Source organism: Accipiter gentilis, chromosome 6 (genome assembly GCF_929443795.1).
Source record: "Accipiter gentilis chromosome 6, bAccGen1.1, whole genome shotgun sequence".
NCBI lineage: Eukaryota > Metazoa > Chordata > Aves > Accipitriformes > Accipitridae > Astur > Astur gentilis.
In genome coordinates, this window is record NC_064885.1 from 6,273,740 (window position 1) to 6,288,662 (window position 14,923).

At 53.2% G+C, this 14,923-nt stretch overlaps 1 protein-coding gene across 4 annotated transcripts in view; it reads left to right on the forward strand.

The window, feature by feature from the left end:
* Window positions 1–14,923, forward strand: part of SMG6 (SMG6 nonsense mediated mRNA decay factor) — a 117,795-nt gene that overhangs the window by 34,044 nt on the left and 68,828 nt on the right. The window lies entirely within an intron of this gene.

Here is a 14,923-nt window from a genome sequence, read left to right on the forward strand (position 1 = left end):
TGTGTCTGTGCAGGTGGCTGGGTGATGTGATGCTGCTCTCTGAAAGGCCAGGCTGGAGGCTATGCCCTATATTAAGCCACCTAGAGAACAAAGCAGATCTAGTATTACTCATCCTCCTCCATCCACCCAGGAGGCTGTATGTGGTCTCTACCATTGCCGAATTTAATGTCTTGGTCAGCAGAGATGCCACCAAACCAGAGTCTCTTCCACTGATTTTGAAATGGTGTTTCCAGGGACCGTGTTTTTCCCTGTGGCCCCCCAACACGCACACAGTGGCAGGTGTCCAGGTCTGCCTGAGCCATGTGTTTGGGAACAGGGATGGGGCTGCGCTTCCTCAGTGGGAGGAAGTGGCGTTTCTCATGCTGATGGCTTGGGATTTAGATCCCAAAGATGGAGGACTCCAGCTGATGGATTTCAGTTAAAGCCACCATGTGGGCGATCAGGCTGAGCCCCAAGGAGCTGCTGCTGGAAGATTTCTCCCTCAGGAGCCAGTTGGCCACTTGTCAGACTGGTGGTTAGTGGCCAAGGTCAGCTGATGGAGCGAACCGGCATCGGCCGGAGGGCTGGGAAGTGGCTCCCGTGCGCTGTGCCTGCTGCTGAGCCAGCCGCCAAGCCAGCCTCGCAGGCACCTTCCTGTCCCGGGGGAAGCCCTGGGGGAGCTGTCAGTCCTTGTGGCGAGGCAGCCTTGCCCTCCCGCCTGCTAGATGCCAACCAGCGACAGTGTGTTTATCTTTGCGCTGCAAAGTACTTTACAATTATGACCAAATGCCTCTGCGCGGCCCCCCGGTAGGTATATTAATAGCAGTGTCTGTGCTGCAGACAGGAGCGGGTGGTAAAGAGAGGAAGAGATTTGTCTGGCCTATACAGCAAGCCCCTGTGGCAGAGCTGGAAGCGATCCCAGCTCTCAGACCACTGGACTCTGCTCTTCCATCCGTAGCCGAGTTGTGGATGTGTGTGAGTGACAGAAAGGGAGCACTTTTTATCTCATGTGAAAAATAAGTATTCTCAGAGTTTTCTGCCTCCTGTGTGGGTAGCTGCCAGCTGCTCCCAGCTTTCGGATCTCTGGAGAAAGCGAACCGATTCCTGCTGGGGACTGCAAGCTGTGCGCAGAGCAGGTGGCAGTGTTCATGAAATGCCTGCAGGTCGCATGGCACTGTGGCTGCCATCTGATGCCTAGCACCCTTCAGGGATTTCCCTGAGGGCTCCTTGCTCTGGTGACCCTAAAGTACCGCTGAGGATATTGTTGGCAAAGTAAATCCTGTTGTCAGCGCAAATGCCCTGGTGGTCTCTGAGTGCTCGTGTGCTGAGTGCTGGCACAACCCAGGTTGGGCTCGGTGCCGACACTGTGATATTGAGAAGAGCTGGGTGCAGGAGGAAAAAAAAAAAAAAAAACAAAACAAAAAAAAACACACCAAAAAAGCAAAGGGCCTGCAGTTTAAAAGGCAAGCAAGAATCTTTGCTGAGTTATTACCAAGTGCCCAGCACGGAGCGAGGGTGTTGGCTCCTTCCCCGGCATGTGGGTTGCTGTGGGCAGAGGACTGGCTGGAGCGTATGGCAGAAACGGCTGTCGGGAAGGTGCGGGTTTCCATTTCCCAGCACATGAGTCACCACCCTGGGTTGCAGTAGCATGGGCAGCGGCAGGAGCGGGTGTGAGGGGACCAGTCTGCCCCTGCGGGCGTGTGGGAGGCTGGGGGAGCGCAGGGAACAGTCCCACCCTGCCTGCATCCCAATTGCCAGGAAGCGTTACTGGGGAGCCGTGAGCTGGGCTTGCCGTAGTTAGAGCTTGGCTGCGTCAGCTCTGTAGAGCTGGATCTAACTTTGCAGTTGGACCGAACGACCTCCAGAGATCTCCTCCTACTGAAATCCTTCTGCAAATCTGGGATCAGAGCGTGTCTGTGTCCTTCCCATCACATGGGCCTGTCTGACCTTCAGCTGCGAGCTCTCAGTAGCAGGAGGAGATCTGTGGGTTTGGGGCCAGGGAGGGAGGTCTGTCTGAGAGCCTCTCTTCCCTGCTGTCCGAGGGTAGTTCTCTCTGGGGATAGCTGTTCCCTCCCTCCCCTGCCGTGTATTTCTAGGTCTCTGGAGCCCCAGCTACTCCTGAGAAACTTGTAAACTTGCTTGCTTGCCCCATGTCTGGTGTTTAATGAATCCCTTGTGCTGGGCTCCCGTGGTGTGAGCAGTTGTGGGGCAGTGTCACTGGCAAAACAGTCTCGATGTGGGGAATTTTTACACACTTTAATACCCATAAACACAAACTTCTAATCACAGATTCATGTATTGAGCAAAAGGAAACAGTAACAATCAAATGCTTAAATAAACACCTTTCGTCCCTCTTCCTTCCAGCTTGCACCAAACACCTATCCTGCCTCATCTAAGCCTCAGCTTCCCCTGTTTTCATTGCAGATTACGCTCGGTCTCTCCCAATTCCTTCAGTGAGGCAACAGGCAGTACAGCACTCGTTTATATCTGCTGCTCTTTGCTTTTTACTCATTTTCTTTTGCTGTGGTGTGGGTTGGCCGTGGTCCCTCCGGGGTGTCCCTGCCCCAGCGTGTGTCCCCCATATGGCAGTTGCGATGTGTCCTCCTGCACATCTCTGGCTCCTAGCGGCTGCCACTCTTTTTGTAAATCAATCTGTGCAAGGTCACCATGTGCTCTTCTGACAGGCTGACTTTTTGGGGTGCAGTGGAGTGTTTAAACTGGTTTCAGAGCCAGCCAGCTGTGAGTGGCACGTGGCGTTTCACAGCCTCCTCCCACGCAGGTCGCTGCCGCGGCCCCCGGCTACCCAGACTCTGCAGCGTGGGTCCAAGGCAGGGCTCGGGTGAGTGCAGGCAGAGTCCCGCTGTCTGTGCCCGGTGCGGGCAGAGAGCCCCACGGTCTGTGCCCGGTGCGGGCAGCTGAGCTGTGCTTGTCCCCCAGGGGCAGCACCAAGGCACGCCGGAGCTGGTCTCAGCTGCCTGTGCAGCCAGGCAGCACTGGGAAGACCCTGGGAGATGGATTGGGTCTGTTGTTTTCTCTGACAGAGGAAGCCAAAGAATTCCCACATGAAGTGCTTCCCCTGCTGTTCGGCATCAAACAGCATATTCCACCGAGTGAGCCGCTCTCCCCATTGTCCGGGGAGCCGTGCAGCCAGCAAGGGTGCCTCTGACCTACTGGCTGCCTCCTTTCAGGAGCATTCGAGGTGTGAAAAAGCTTCTTGCGGACCTCAAACCCATGGAACAAGGAGGGCCCACCCAGGGGAGGGAGGCAGAGAGAGGCGGGCGCTCTAGATGGCAGAGACGTGCAGTTACTGGAGCTTTCCACCATGGGATGTAGGTGACCCCCAACGTTTTGGGCCATCCTGGGCTCCGGCTGAGGCGGGACCTTTGTGGGGTGGCCTGTTTAACAGTTTGGTAGCCATCTGCACAACCAACTTACAGAAAACCTTGGATCCCTTTATCCCAACCACAAACACTCCAAGAATTTTAATTTTTTTTTAATTCTGTAATTTGGGGAAATAAAACTCTGGTTTCTGAAAAGACTAATTGAAGCCGTGCTTGCGGCAGGGGCATCTCGGTGAGGGGAGAGAGAGAGAAACCCCCTCCCAGCCCATCTGTGCCCAATTTACTCCGATCTGGCCTCTCTGAGGCTTTTTTTTTTCTTTCTCTCTCTCTTTAATAATTTGTTTTATAATTCCTGGAATCAAACCCATCTCAGACACACTGTTTTATTTTACTGTATTATTGGATTATACTTCCTATAAATCACTGGATGTTATTCATAGGCCACCACCAGAATAACTTCCCCTCTCCCCCCCACCCCCCCCCCCCCCCCGATGGCCCCGCATTCCAAACAAGCGTGCCCCAAAGTGGGGGTGCAGCAGCACAGGGCACCCTAGAGACACTTCCCGGAAATCCCAGCAAATTTGCCTGGCTGCGGGTGTGAAGCATCAGGCTGCAGCACCTGGATGCCTTCTGGCACTCTCGGGCCGGTCGCGTTGTGCCGTGTGGAGGTTGTTAGGAGGTCGGGCTTAGGTGGAAGTGGAGAGGGGAGGGGGCTGCCATATGTGCATCCTCAGCACATGTAGGGAATGAAGTTGCATCCCCCGGGGCTGAGCAGAGTCGGGGCACAGAGGCACGGGGAGGTTCTGGCCAAGTGTGCGGCTTTAGCTGAGGATTGGGAAAGTGGCTTGCGTTTCAACCAGAGGAAAGTTATGGCAGGGCAGGGTGACCAGGCTGTAGGGCGTCTGCTCTGCCAGGGCCAACAGGTAAGGAGGAAGACCTGCTATTTCAGCGGCAGTCCCACTAACAAAAGCGCACGTGGGGTGTGAGGGGGGTTCAAGAAGGCAGTCAGTGTGGCAGGGTCAGGCTGGGCTTTGGTTCGCAGCCCTCCCGGATCTGTCTTCTCGAGTGGAACATGGTTGGGTTTTCTGTGCGAGACAGAGTTGGCTGGGAAACCTTGAAGGCTCATGCAGAAAGGGAGGATTTGCATCCCACTCCCTGCAGCAAATTCAGAGCGGCGTCTGTCCCCTTTGTGCTGCCACACCAGTGTCCTCAGAGCAGTGTAGAGTAGGTCAATACTGCACAGGCCGCTGGGTGTAGAGGTACTCTGCCTGGCTCAGAGAGAACCGCTTTTACACAGCGAGTGTCCACTAACTACAGCCTTTGCAAGGGTTTGCTAATGTGCACAGTCCTGCTTGCTCCTTGGAGGCCTGCACCAGCTTCTGAGATGTTGATCTTGCCCACGTCTTCTTGACAGACACGACAAAGGATCCATAGGTTAGTGCAAATCAACTGCAATGTCTGAGCAGGTACAGGACTTCTCCTTTTGCATGTGTGTTCAGCACCCCAGCTTGGCTGGAGAGCATGCATTGAACCCAAAGGACCCCCTGACATCAGCCTGTGCTTTTGTAACCAGCAGCCTGCTCTGCTGCCATCCTGCCACTGCGCACGGCCCTGCGCTGGGATGGAGCGTGTTTCGCTTTGCTGACCACAGCTGCTCTGGCTTGCAAGCTAAAGTGTGAACCCTTAAAATATCCCCAGAGACGCTGCAGAGGTTGGTGGTGTCTGCCCTCAGCAGAACCTCAGCTCTGACCATCTCCACGGTTCTTGCTTGGTTTCTGATGCTCGGACCCAGCCTTGCTGAAAGAGCTAACTGCAGCATCAGAAAAAAGACTTCAGCAGAAGCAGGTACCACTTTTATGCTGCAGCCACATCTCAGTGGCTTCTCATGAAGCTCTAACCACATGTTGCATATTGGAACAGACAAAAGGTGCTGGGAGTCGAACGCAAGGGAGTTCAGTGCATTTGACTGAGTTTAAAAATAAAGCAGTGCTGCGGACTGCTGCCTTGGTTTGGTGCCGTTTTAAAATTAGGCACAAAACAAAGCTTAATAAACCTCAGGCTGTAGATAGCAGAAGCAGCAACTTGATCTTCCCCTGTCTGGGCAGCAGAACCAAGTCCTTTTCTCCTAATTCCCCTCTTTGTGTGGTAAATATGTGCTTCACCGGCGTCCAGCTGGCACCTTCGAGCAGGCAGCTCTGTGGGCTATGACAGCTTTGGGCATAACACCTGGGAGGCCGATGAAGATGATGTATTGCAGGGCTGTGTCTTGGGGAGGCTGATTATCTGCAGTCCTGTGCCCTGTTGAGAGCAGAGCTAGAGGTCCCTCCACCTGCCTGGGAGACTCGGTTTTGTAATGCAAACGCAACCCACTTGATACAAGGAGGACTGAGTTGAGCCGTTTCATAACTGGCTTTATCTGGGGTGCTAGGGTCTTCAGTCCACACTTGCTATATGAGGACCGAAGTGTCTATACTGAGATCACCAGCCTGCACCCGGCAGTCGCTGTGTGCTGTTTCTCTGTACAACTGGATAGTGCTGTCTTTAGCAAGGTGGTGTTAAGACGTAACGCTTCCCAAGGCCTTAAGTTTGGAGGAACTGGGCATTAAATTCATCCTTCCCCTCCCTTCACGTTGCTGCTCTTATTCGCTTCGGGTTTGAGTTGTAATCAGGAGAGGAAACCCAGAGGATGGCTGGCTGGGACTGGTGTCCATCCTTCCCTGTGCTGCCTGGCTTGCACAGAGGCTCTAGAGCAAGCGGGTGCTGAGATGTCTCTGCCTGGGCAAAGGCCTTTTATACTTAACCCGTTGTCGAGTGATGTCTGCTACTCGCTGTGTCCAGGCACAGTCCTGACCTTGGCCGTGTAAGCAGGATGAAGGGTTGAAATGGCACAGGGGGCAATACCCTCATTGCTCATCTTGGGAGCTGTGTGGCTTCCTGTGTTGAGCTGCTTGCTCACATAGAGCATCCTGAGGGACACGTACGTGTCCGGAGGTGGCAGCTGACCCTCCGGAGTTTCTCCTCTGAGCAGTTGGGAGTGCTGGAGGTTGGCACAGTTGCCGGGAACTGTCGGCGCCTTTCCTTTCAGGGAAGGAAGCCGTCTCGGACTTGAGACACATCAGCGAAGTTCAGGTAAAATACTTTTGGCCCAGACGCGTCTTCAGAGTCTCGCTCTTGGGCTCTTGAGGCTGGTGGCAGCAATGTTTAGACCAAAGTCTTCCTTTGCTTATTCCCCTCTGTTTCCTGTTTAAAAGGGAGATTGTCACATATTTGGGGATTTATTTACCGTAATTGGAGTTATTTTCCTGGCTGCTGGCTTCTGCCCTCTGATGCAAGGCTCCTTAGCAAAACGTGTGTCCAGAAAGCCATGTGACTTTTTTTCCCCTTGCCACAAGTGCCAGCAGGAGATGCAATAATCAACGCGCTGCAGGGAATTTCCACTTGCAGTTCAGGTTTCTGAAATCTAGACGTTGGCTTTGGAGGCAAAAGATCGAGTAGGGCTTTGTGGCAAGGAAGGGAAACGTTTCCAGTGAAACCAAGTGCTTGCTGGTGTGTCAGACTCTCCAGTCCTGCCCTCCAACCAAAGTGCGGCAAAAGTCCCTGTTGAGTAGTGTCAGATGAGCTCGCTGGGGGCTTCTGCCCAGTCCGCCTGTCACAGAGCACATCCTTACGTCTGCCCTTGAAGCTGTTCCATCAAACGCCGGGTGATAGCGAGATCTCATTTCAGGGCAACAAATAGAGGGGAAATGATTTGTAATCACAAAGCTCGAGTCTGCTTTACAGCCAAGCTTCGGCAGCCCAAGCAGCAAGTCAGGACAGGGCTGGTGACAGGCGAGGTCAGGTTGGAGGGGCTTTCATGCTGCGGTGCCACCAAGGCATGGGCCAGCTCTGCGAACACTGAAACAAAACCACTATTTCAGCAAAGAAGTAGCGTCACTGTTAAAATGAAAAAGCAGGAAATGGAGCGCTGGCACGCAGTGTCCATCTGTCCTGCTGTAAAATGAGAAAGGAGGTGCCTGAGGCAGCTTTCCCAGGGCTCTGCTTCACCCCTGCTTTGGTGGTGGAGAAAGAGGGGTGCCAGGGAGCCGGAGTGGGGTTGCACCAGGTGCAGCAGCTTTGGTGAAGCTTTAGATGTTTGCAGCATGACAGGAAATCCTCTTGCTTTTAAAGAGATGTTTCTGACTCTTTAATGTGCGTTGCGCCTTTGATTTCCTCGTGCTTCTAAGCAGCACCAAGTCAATTACTGTATTTCTGTTTAATTCTCTGAGAGAACATTGTATAATTAGGCTAATTATGGTTCTTTGTGAAGTTGTAAAACTCTTGATTGAGCTTGCGGGGCTGTTTTATAGTCTGCCAGGTGTAGGCAGGGCGGGCTGCCTGCCCCGTGCCCGTGCCCTGTGCAGGTTCGGGTGCAGCCTGCCAGCTCGGTGAGGGTAGCTTGCTTCTTGGGGGCTGCCCCACGGGCACCACAGGCTCGTCCTGTGCCAGCTCCATTCTCCCTCCATCTATTCGCAGGCTGCAGTCCCTCGGTGAATCGGGTGCCTGGTGCTGGGGGGGGGGGGGGCTTCAGCTGGGAGCGAGCACCCTTAGGGGCTTGTTGGGATCTCTTCTTGCCTTAATGCTGAATTCAGGAATGGCAGCATAGCTAAGGCTGTGTTTCTACTCTCAAGTGCATCTGCAGCTAGGAGGTGACCCCTTGCAGGTTTACATATGGAGACCTTTTATATTCCCTGATTAGGGTCTGCCCGAGGCTGTGTGTGTGCCTGTGCAGCAGGATCTTGGCGACATGCTACTGGCTCTGCTTGTGCTAATTGATGCTCAGGAGGAAGGTGAGGACTTGTTGAGCGTGACCTTCTGGAGTCACCCTGGCTAACGTGATGCTCAGTCCAGTTTCACAGCCAGTAGGGACTAGGGCAGTTTTACCCTGGCCGGGTGACAGCACTGAAGGTACGTGGCCCTTCTCTAATTGAAGGGTCATTTTTAACGCTGATTGATGTGGCTTGCGATGGCTGTGGTTAACGTGACCATACGGCTGGCTCATAGGCGACACAGAGAGGGCACAAGTGATTTGTCTGTCCGTTAGGTTGGCACGGGTCTCCGACATGCGCTCTCGGGTCCCCCCAGCCTGCGGGGTGGGACGAGAGGCAGACAGGAGCATGTCGCCATCGGCTGGGAAGGAGATGCCCCGTAGGGACGGCTTCGGCTGTGGGGTTTCTTCATTCCTCCTTCTCCCATCCCTCCTGGGGGCGTGCGGTCTCCCGACCCTGTCTCGGTAAACTCCTGGTGCTTCTCCGCCGGACCCAGGAGCGGAGCAGGGGAGTCTTGCGTAAGCAGCGCCTGCTCTCCGGATAATGGCACGGAGTCGGAGAAGGAGGCGCCGGCTGCCAAACGCGGGTTGGGAACAGCATAAACCCTTCAGAGCAGGGCCCGAGGAGCCAAGGTCTGACAAGACCTCATGCCTGGTGCTGGGAGCAGGGTTCGTCCCACCCGGGGGGCCCCAAAACCGTGCACGGGGGGCCACGGCGGGGAGCGGCGAAACGGTGCCACATGGGCTCGTGTGTCTTTAAAAGCAGGCGAAGCGGAAGTGATGCTCTCGGGCACATCTGCGCGAGGCTGCACGGGGAGCGGGAGACGCGCCCCAGCTGGTGCGAGGCCCTGGCAGCCCCGGGAGCTGCCGTCTGTTGGGGTTTACTGCTGTCTACGTTGAAACACGGCTTGGGAAGCGGGAAAAGGATGGGGGGGTGGGAGGGGTGGGGGGAGTTGGTGGCACGGTGCCAGTCCCGGTTCGCCTGGCCTTCTCGTTCTTCTCTCCTCCTCCTCCTCCCCGCTCCCTCCAATGCTTTAAAGTCACATTTCCAGGCCAGACATAGAATTAATCTCTGGGCACTTCACATTGCTGGCAGCGCAAAGCAGGATGTGGGATCTTTTTTTCTCTCTCTCTGCGTCTTGGCTGACTTTTTTACCTCTCGAAGAATTTGGAAGGGCCGTGAGATTCCCCCCGCCCCCCCTCGCCTCAGTGCCGTGCAGTTTTTCAGCACGCTGATCACCCTGCTGTGGCTTCACCCTAATAGATTTCATATGCTGACACAGTTGACATCAGTACCAAACTATTTTACATGTGATCTGGTGTATTTCCTGAGGAAATCTGCAAGATATTTATTAAGAACTAATAAAATAAACCTCTCCATGAGCTTTTAGGTAGTTTTCAATTTTTCATGTCTCTCTCGTTTCCTCTTATCAATGAGTTTCTATTTTCTCCCTCCTCTCTGACCATTGCAGAAGGAAACAAAAATAAATGTTTTAAACCATTCCTGAATGGACACTGGGAATATTTCTGTAGTGATGTATTAGCAAAGTCGTATTTTTAGTGCTGTATTGTCAAGACTAAAAATATCCCGCTGCAGTGCATCCTTTTTATAGGGCTTTGTGTGTGTGTGCGTGTGTGTGTGCTGAATGTTGTACAAGTTTGCACCAGTGTGTAAAGGGCTGTCTTTGTACTACTGCAGCGTTGCCTCCCCATCGCAGCTGGACTCCATTAGGCCTTGAAAATTAAAGTAATCCTGGTTAAGAAAGAAAAAAAAATAAATTAATCAATCTCGCAGAGCCACGTTTCCCCAGCTGAGCCTGGATACCTGCGTGGCAGCCCCTCTCTGAAAGACTCCAGCAGCCCGGGCTTGCGTGGGCCGGCAGCGTGCCGTGGGCCGGTGATTTTGCCGCTGCGTTCCTGCCACGGAGGGTGTTCCCTGCCGCCGGCGTGCGCCGGGCTGAGAGCAGCGGCTCCGCTTTCCTTGCTGCCGCGCAGAGCAGCGGGGTTAAGGGCGAGCTGGCTAGCCAGGAGGGCCTGGCTGTGGGTTGCAGTCACCTAGTGGGTTCCTGCTCTTTTTTTCACGCTCAGGAAGCCTTTCGGGGCCGCGCTCTGCTGGCGGGGCGGGAGCGTGTGTGTAGCTGGGAGCAGGCTGGATACTTCACGTTTTCAGAGGAATTTTCTACCTTTCTGCTATTTCTGTCTCCTTCAATTAGTTGTGTTTGTAATGGAGGGAACCAAAGGTGGGAGCCGGGCTGAGAAGCCGCCTCCTCTCCGTCCCCCGCAGCCAGCGCGGGGGGACCCCCCGCTCTGAGAGCCAGTCCCCCGAGCCGCGATGGGAAGTGGCTCCGTCTCTCTGCCGCGCGTGATTGATGCAGCCGTTTCCAAATATAATTTGCTCGCTGGTTCGCGTCCGCAGATACCCGGCGGAGCGCTGCAGCCATTGCTCTGGCCCTCGGGAACAGCCTTGCGTCACAGGTAGCGGGTGCTGCGACTGACGGGGGACCTGACGGCCGGCCTCGGAGCGCCGTGCGCACGGCACGCAGCGTTTTATGAACTGATGTGTCTCACGCTCCAGCCAGGCGCGAGCGTTCCCCGTCCGCCCGCCCCTCCGTCGGCTTGTCTCCTCTGAGTCACTCGCCGTTTTACTCGCGGGTGCCTCGCTTTACTGTCTGCTGCCGTCTGGAGAGCTGCAGCCTTTCAGCTTCCTGTAGAGCAGTTCAGCGAAAGCAGTAATTAGGGCCCGTAAAAATTTATTTTATTAGCGAGAAGTGTTGGTGGGTAATTGGCCATAATTTGAACCCAGCCAGATTGGAGATTAATAAAAAAAAAAAAAAAAAATCACAGCGATCTTTTTACCAGAAACGCCAGGGCTGTTACTCGCAAACCCTTCCCCAGGCGGGTGGAACGGGACGGGACGGCGGCTGCTGCGGAGAGGGCGGCCGGCAGCGAGCGCCTGTGCTGTACCCGTCCTTGAGGGTGTTTGACACTGGCATGGGAAGAAAGGAAACCTTGTTTTCCAAGAACTCTGCTCTTTCTCAGCTTGATAAGCATTTAAAATAAAAGCTGCACAATTGGAATTGGCAGAGCATCCTCATTCTTTTGTCTGTCTGTTTATTTTTTTCCCCTCATCCCTCGACATGTGTGCTACAGCCCAGGGTTACTACACCCCGCAGAACCACAGGCCTGGAGCTCTGCAGGCGTGCGCTGAGCTCTGCCCACCCCCAGCCTGGCTCTTTGAAGCCTGGCAGAACAGCGGAGATTTGGCTCCGTCCCCAGTTGGGCCCCGACCCTGGCAGCCTCCTGATGTCCAGGGCACTGAAGTATTTGACAAAACGTATGTTTTCAGCCCCTTTCAGTTCCCCCTTCGCTCGCAGGGCAGCAAACCCAGGGCTCTGCCTGGAGCTGGAGCGGTGGTTTTGGACCCAGGCTGTGACCGCGCTATACGGACCCGATCGCTTTGGTATTTATAGACTTCGTTAGAATAGCTTGAACGTGGCCAACACGTTGGAGCGGGAGCGATCTGACGGCCGACGCCTGCATCCTGCACGCTCATCACGACGGCTGGTGTCAGCGATTGGAGAATTAACCGCTCCACTCAGGGAGTAAGGAAGAGCCAAGCCCCTGCACACATGTCACGCTCGGTTACTGCTGGTTGAATCAGACCAGGGAGTTACTTCAGGTTACTAGTCCTGGTTGTTGCTTTGGTGTAAGGGATGGGGGTGTTACTTCAGGTTAGTAGTGCTTGTTTTTTGCTTGGCAGCCCAGGCTGGAACCTGGTGTAACTGTTTCCCAAAGAATATTTTTGGTTTTAAAACTGAAGGTCAGCAGTTCGCAAGGGCTGCACTTGCAGCCAACTCTGTGGTTCGCCTTGTGCCACCGGGCCAGCAGCACTTGAAATTCTGATCAATTGATCTGCAACAATATGAAACCACGAAGGGCGACTGCCAGTTAAAACTCCCCGTCTCGCCCCATTTTCCCCACCCAAAGTGTCTTTCTGCCCATATCCCCTTTCTTGCCGCCTGTCTCCCTCCCTCCCTTTCGGCTGTGTATTGGAGTTTTTGTCTATCTTTTTCCATCTCTCTGTCTCTTTTCATAACAGTTTTTAATAATGTTTTAGTTAGTTCCAGCCTTTTCCCTCAATGGATCCCATTGGAAAATGCATTTGAAAGGAAACAGTTATACACTTCCCTTCCTTTGAAACTCTGTTGGCACCTTTTCCAGTGCAGTAAACCATACAACATGGATTTTCAAAGTTTCCAAACACAGACATGCTGGCGTTAAATTTATGAAAAAATATTTTATTCGGCTGTATAGTAAGTATAAGTCTCTGAGCTGCTGGTCACAGTGAAATCGAAGCTCGCTTTGGAACTACAACAGGTTTTCAAATCTCTGCAGGAAACGTAGCGGCGCTGGCTGTATGGGAGCCCACAGCTCCCTCACGCCCTCCCGACAGGAGACGTAGCAGCAAACGAAAGGGGTGCTGGGGCACCCCAGGGCTGAGCCCACCACCCTCGAGTGCAGCCTTTCCCTGTGGATGGCCCTGCTGGGAACGGTGCAGCAACGGTAGCTGCAGGGAACTTCACAGTCATGCCAATCCTATCTCAAATCACTGGGGAAAAGAGGAATTTGGCATAAAACCGTTATGTCTCGTGCTTGTTAATGAACGTAGAAGGTTAAGGCTTTTTAGTTACTGAGTCCTGTGGCGGGGGTCTCAATAGCTGGTGTGAGTGTGTGCGTGCTGCAGTCTGCGCGGGGGTTTGGGACCTGAGGCTCCGGCTACATGTAAGTTGTTGGAGCACCGAGATCGTATTTTCTAATATGGGGGCTCGGATGTTAAACTTCCTGGAATGGTTTCTCTGCATGCTGTGGGTTTGTGCCTGTGGTCTCAGCCCTTCCCGTAGGGAATTGTTCACTTGACACCTGAGAACCTCCCTTTGCATGGCACTGCTCAGAGCAGATTTTTTTCTGAATTTCCACAGAAGACCACGGCCCCCATTCACCACAAGAGGTCAGGTGGGTGAATCTGGCCATATCCTTGTGAGTACTGTTGTGAGGGGTTGTTTCCAAACAGTGAGCCTTGAAGCCTGTCCTCATCAGCGCTTCTGTGCACTTGAGATGTGGTGTAATGCAGATAAGGCCTCCTGTGATGGACGAGATGATGACGTGGCAGAGATCCTGGCCTTAATTTTCTTGCTGTCCTTTTGCTTGTAAAATTCCTTTCCTTTCACATGGGAGTTTTCCAGAGAAGTCACTGATTAAGTGTTATCATCATGCTCGGTGCCGCATGGAGCATAGGAAGTGCTAGAAGGTTTAGGTTCCAAATAATCGGATAGCATAAACTCACTGGCTTCTGTCTTAAAGCATCTCGGGTTTGGATGTTTTTCTGCGTGGTGTCTCTAACGTGTACTGATGGGGAACTGAGCTTAAGGAAAATAACAGGTTTTCTAGTTTTTTGACTGCTCACCTTGAAAAGCAGGAGATGGAGTTCTCCTAAAAACAGAGTCCTTCAGGAGCTGCATTTATTAGTATTCAAAGCAGAGTTGCCCAGTGTCTGCAAATTTCATCCTCTCTGTGTCACCACGGCCAGCCAACAAATGAGAGAGACGCAAATACTGACCACATGTGTTGAGAGTGGTTATGGTGACTTCTGGATCCCCCTGGAAGTTCGTGACCAAGGCAAAGGCAGAATCTGGTTCTCCAGCATAGCGCTGAGCCATCTTAATCCCCAAAACATTACTGTGTCCTGTAGCCCTCAGCCTTACTGAATACGTGCACATTTCAGCACATCAGAAAGCTCTGCAGGAGGGTCTCTACTGACTGTTAATTTTCTGTGTTGACTGAAAATGGTAACTTGAGGGGAGAAAAAGTGATATGTCATTAGGACTACCTTATAATGCGTAAGTGTGATGGAGTTAACTTGAAGTTGCATAGACGGCTCTAAGTCTGGTGTTCCTGACCTTTGAGCACTCAACTCTGTGTTCACATAACGGTTTTTGTATGTGTAATTCCCATTGTTTTTAGAAAAGTGAGCTCCCCCGTGGAACGGGACTGACCTCATCTGGGATCCTCGGCTGGCACGTAAATCTTGATTCACCACACAAGCCTCTGCCACGGCAGGAACGCTGGAAGCGGGGCTGTTATCCTTCCTGTGCACCAGGCACTGGGGGTGAGCAGCCACTGGTGGTGCCAGCAAAGCAGTGTGAGGCCCTGGGGAACAGACTGCTATGCTATCGCCTAGCTTGTGCTGCTTTGGGCCCCTTTTTTACGTGCCTTTGCCTCTCCGCTGTCTCACCTGGCCTGGTTTCTTCTTCCCTTGCCTATCCAAGCAGATGAACAAGCCGCTGCTTCGGTTGGAGTGACACGTGAGAGCTGTCTGATCATGAGTACCCAGATTTCCAAAGGCCCCCACCTTGGCAAAGCAGGAGTGGACAGAGGTGGCAGAAGGCGCTCCCAGACCCTGCTGCCGTCCCCTGCCAAACTTCTGGTTCCTGTTCCAAAGTGTGAAGGTGCTAGGGATTTCACTGAAATGGTCGAAGAATTTTTAACTTGAGAAGAACAATATATTTTCCCTAACCTCATTCTGGCAAATGGCTGAACCTTTGTAGATGAAATTTTCCCAATAAATTTAGCTTGAAGAAAGCTTTTGGCATGAAGGATTGCAGCCTAAATGGTTAAAGTTTGGCAAAGTTGTTAGGAACTAAAACCAGGGTCTCATAATGGAAAGTGTTAGGTAAGCTTCACTGTTGGCACAGCGGCTGGGCTGTGCCCCTCTTGGAGGGATGTCCCGATGCTGGGAGTG